Source organism: Carlito syrichta, unplaced genomic scaffold, assembly GCF_000164805.1.
Source record: "Carlito syrichta isolate Samal-C Ts95f unplaced genomic scaffold, Tarsius_syrichta-2.0.1 Scaffold287179, whole genome shotgun sequence".
NCBI lineage: Eukaryota > Metazoa > Chordata > Mammalia > Primates > Tarsiidae > Carlito > Carlito syrichta.
In genome coordinates, this window is record NW_007231275.1 from 24,631 (window position 1) to 29,386 (window position 4,756).

Here is a 4,756-nt window from a genome sequence, read left to right on the forward strand (position 1 = left end):
ATGGATATTTCTTGTTGATGGATTGAACATTTTATCATTATGTAGTGTCCTTTTGCATCTTTTTAAATTTTTGATAGTTTAAAGGTTGTTTTGCCTGATATTAAGATTGCAACTCCTGTCTTCTTTTGTGATCCATTTACCTGGAAACTCATTTTCCATCCTTTGAGTCTGTGTGCATCCCTTGTGGTGAGATGAGTCTCCTGGATGCAGCAAATAATTGAGTCATGGTTTCTTATCCAGTTTGCCATTCTGTGTCTTTTCAGTGGTTCATTTTATCCATTAACATTCAGGCTGATTATTGAAATGTGATTGTTTATTGCTATCCTGAGATTCTTAAAAAGTTTTTTCTTTATTACTTGTTTTCTTTTGACTTTGGGGTTAATGTATGTGTGTGTTTTCAAGTTTCTTGTGCTGTATTCTCTGTTGATTCTGTGCTCTGCTGTTTTCTTGGGAAGTGCGTGGCCATTCTTTTTTTTGTTTCTTTCTTTCTTCTCTGCTTAATACCTCTTTAAGTGTCGCCTGTAGGGGTGGTCTGGAAGCTGCATAATCTCTTAGTGATTGGATGTCTGGGAAGAATTTTAATTCTCCATCACTAATGAAGCTGAGCTTGGCTGGATAGTAAATTCTTGGTTGATATTGTTTATCTTTGAGGACTTTGAATATAAGGCTCCAGTCCCTTCTTGCTTATAGTATTTCTGCCAATAGCTTCACTGCTATTCTGATTGGTTTTTTCCCAGTAGGTAGTCTTCTGACCTTTCTCTCTTGCTACCTTTAGGATTTTTTCTTTTGTGCCTACTTTGTGTAGGTGAATTACTGTGTTTCTAGGGGTTGGTCTTCTCATTTGATGTCTTGTGGGGGTTCTCTGTAACTCTTGTGCTTGGCTCATGACATCACTGGTGAGATGGGGAATGTTTTCTTGGATTGCCTCCTGGATTACTTGCTCCAAGTTGTTCTCCATTTCCTTTTCTTCTTCTGGGATACCAATCAGGCATAGGTTTGGTCTCTTGATATAATTGGACGGCTCTTGTAGGCTTTTGTCTTTCTTTCTGAGTTTTCTTTCTATGTTTTTTACAGGTCGAGTTAATTCCATGTCTGGTCTTCAAGTTCTGAGATTCTTTCTTCAGCTAAATTAATTCTGCTTTCTGTGCTTGTCATCTTGTTATTTATTTCCTGGATGAAATTTTTTATTGCCAAAATCACTGTTACAAGTTCTTTCAGTGTTCCATCTTATCTTTCTTGAGTCTCATCCACTCTTACCATCCATTTCCTAATCCCTGTCATATTCTGGGGCCAGTCATTAGTGACTTGCATTGTTTGGGCACCAAGGTCTGATTTTTCAGGAGTTTTGTATTTGGTACACTTGAAATTGCCTGTGGTCCTTCTTTGATTTTTCCTCATTTGTGACATTCTCTTGTTTTTCTCTTTAGTTCTGTTATTCAGTGTCAGTGGGAGAGGCTTTCCCTTCTGATATTTGCTCAGTCCTCTATTTTTCCCTGATGTGGGCTCTGAATTTGTTCGATTTTGAAATAGGATGGACTCCCTCCTGCCACCACAGCTCTTGGCCAGTGTTGCTCCATCCTCTCTGTCTCACCATGACTTCCTACAGCTATCGCCAGTCATCAGCCACCTCATCCTTCAGGGGCATGAGCGGCAGCTCCGTGTGCTTCAGCGCGGGTGGTGCCTTCCATGCACCCAGCATTCAGGGGTCTTGGGCGGCCAGGGCGTGTCGGTGTCCTTTGCATGCTTCCTGTCCTCATCCTCCTCCGGGGACTTCGGTGGCGGCTATACCAATGTCTTGGCCAGGTCTGATGGGCTGCTGGCAGGCAACGAGAAGCTGACCATGCAGAACCTCAGTGACCACTTGGCCTCCTAACAGGACAAGGTGTGCACCCTGGAGGAGGCCAACGTTGACCTGGAAGTGAAGATTAGCGACTGGTACCAGAAGCAGGGCCCTGGGCCCTCCTGCAACTACAGCCACTACTTCAAGACCATCGAGGACCTGCGGGACAAAGTGACACCATTGAGAAGTCCAAGATTGTCCTGCGGATCGACAGCCCATCTGGCTGCAGATGATTTCCACACCAAGTTTGAGACAGAGCAGGCCCTGCGCATGAGTGTTGAGGCCAACATCAATGGGCTGCGCCAGATATTGGACAAGCTGACCCTGGACAGGACTGACCTGGAGATGCAGATCAAAGGCTTGAAGGAGGAGCTGGCCTACCTAAAGAAGAACCATGAGGAGGAAATTAGTGTCCTGAGGGGTCGGGTGGGTGGCCAGGTTAGTGTGGAGGTGGATTCTGTCTGGGCATTGATCTTGCCAAGATCCTGAGAGACATGTAAAGCAAATATGAGGTCATGGCTGAACAGAACAGGAAGGATGTGGAAGGCTGGTTCACCATCCGGACTGAGGAGTTGAATTAGGAGGTTGCCACACCGAGCAGCTCCAGATGAGCAAGTCCGAAGTCACCGACCTGGGTTGCACCCTCCAAAGCCTGAAGATCGAGCTGCAGTCGTAGCTCAGCATGAAAGTCGTCCTGGAAAGCACACTGGTGGACACCGAGGCTTGCTTTGGTGCCCAGCTGGTGCAGATCCAGGCCCTGATTGACAGCATTGAGGCCCAGCTGGGTGACTAGCTCACGGACAGCAAGCGGCAGAACCAGTAGTACCAGCGGCTCATGGACATCAAGTCGGGGCTGGAGCTGGAGATCGCCACCCACCGTGGCCTGCTGGAGGGTCAGTAAGCCCACTACAATGACCTGCCTGCCCAAGGCCTTGTGAGGCCACAGGCTCTGGGTTCCTGCCCTCCTGTGGGGGTGTCCTGGGCAGGGGGATGGGAAGGGAGGGACACTCACCTATGGCTCCTCCCCTGGCCTGCCAATAAAATTTGATGGCTCCAGGGGGAAAAAAAGAAAAGAAATAGGACGGTGGATGGTAAACTTTGCTGTCTCTTGTAGTTTTTTGAAATTCAAATAAAGTAGGGATGGGACACTAGGATTCAGAAACTACTTGCAAATTACAATGTTCACTTTTTGTGGTATGTGTTCTCTGAGACGAACTCCCCACCACCACTCTAAATGATGATGCAAAGAAGAAACCAATGCAAAAAACAATTGAACACACACACACAGACATGCACACACACCCCAAAACAAACTGGAATAACAACAAAGTGAAACAAGACAACACCAAAAGGAAAAAAAACCCAAGAAAACCAAACACACACACACATATGCCTCACATAAAGTGAATAGAGAAGAAAAACAAAAAGACAGAAGGAAAAAAAGGGAATTCAGGTCAAACCCTTACACATATATTGACACACACACCTTAAACTATAAAAAATAAAAAACCCGAAAAACTAAAGAGCAAAAACAAATCAACAACAACAAAGTTGAAAGATGAACACTCAATCATTCACATACACACATAAACAGAAAACAGCAAATAAAAGAAGAAACAGAAAAAGAAAAGAAAAAATATTTGGGGGGGGGGGAACAGACCAAACCCTCACATACACACTCACCCACAAAGGAAAAATATTTTTAAAATAATTGCTCTAAGAAACAAACAGTCAGAAAAAATTAAATTGTTTTAACTGAAATTTTTGAAAAAACCGCCCTCTTGTGGCAGACTCTGTAATTGTTCCTCTAATCGGGTCTCTCCTGCAGAACCCCTCTTTCGCTCTCGCCAGTGTCTGACGCAGGGAAGGAGGAGGGGCAGTGGAAGTGGGTGGGGCTGCAGGCCTCTCCTCCCCTCCCACTCGCGTACGGTCAGGAGATCTCCTCGGGGGGAGTGACGGGATTGTCTCTTCGCGAAGTATGCACTGGGGGTGGGGGTGGGGGTGCCCCGGCCAGGCCTATCCTGGAATGGCTTCTCCTCCTGTGACTGACGGCCGGGCTTTGCCTGGGTTTGCCCCTCTCGGTCGTGGCCCCGCTGTGTGGGTCTGAAGCTCGGAGGAGTGCTGGGGAGGCGGAGTGGGGTCAGCCCTGGACTCCCCACTGAGCGGGTTGGAGTTCTTCCTCGGCCTCTTCTGGCCGCATCCTTTGTCTCGTGGCTGGATCAGGGTAGGGGCTGGGGTGCCTGGAACTCAGCATCGTCAGGTCCCTCCCAAGTCTGTGCTCCCTCCGGGTCATGACCAGTCCCCGAGTAGTTGATCCACCAGTCACAGAGATGGGGTCTGTTGCTCCTGGTGAGAGGGTCAGAGCACTTTCCTGCCTCGGCTTCAAGAGGGCGGTGGGGTGCCAGTCCCTCTGCCGCCCCTGTGCCAGTCAGTGCCTTGCCAGGCGCTGAAGTGGTGAGGCAAAGCCAGGACCCGGCCGTCTCTCCAGCCGCCCTGGTTAGGGAAAGCCTGGGGCGATGTTTTCTCTCCTGCTTTTGCCCGTTGTAGAAAAAAATATGGCGCTGGACTTCTGTGACCTGGGAAGAGCCAGGGAGGAAGCAGAGAAGCTGCAGCACCAGCTGTTGCACTCGGGGCCTGGCCACTGGCTCACAAGCCCAGGCTTAGCCAGTCTCTCCCAGCATTTTCTTCCCAGGGAGGGTCTGTGGATTACAAAAGAAAAGGGTGCTCAGTTTCTGCATCCTGGGAATTGCTAGGGTCCCAGTCCAGCCGCCGTGGCCCCAGCCGCTGCACCGGGAGAGCCCTGGCTGCTAGCTCCCGAGCCCCACTCAGCCAGCCAGCCACTCACACACCCACTGGAGCACCAGCACGTCCACAGAATTTTCCATACACTCAGTCACTCACCCTGGGACTCGCGTA

At 48.7% G+C, this 4,756-nt stretch overlaps 1 pseudogene; it reads left to right on the forward strand.

Annotated features, from left to right (window-relative positions):
- The first annotated feature begins 1,592 nt into the window (after positions 1–1,592).
- Positions 1,593–2,774, forward strand: LOC103254632 (annotated as a pseudogene).
- The last annotated feature ends 1,982 nt before the right edge of the window (positions 2,775–4,756 follow it).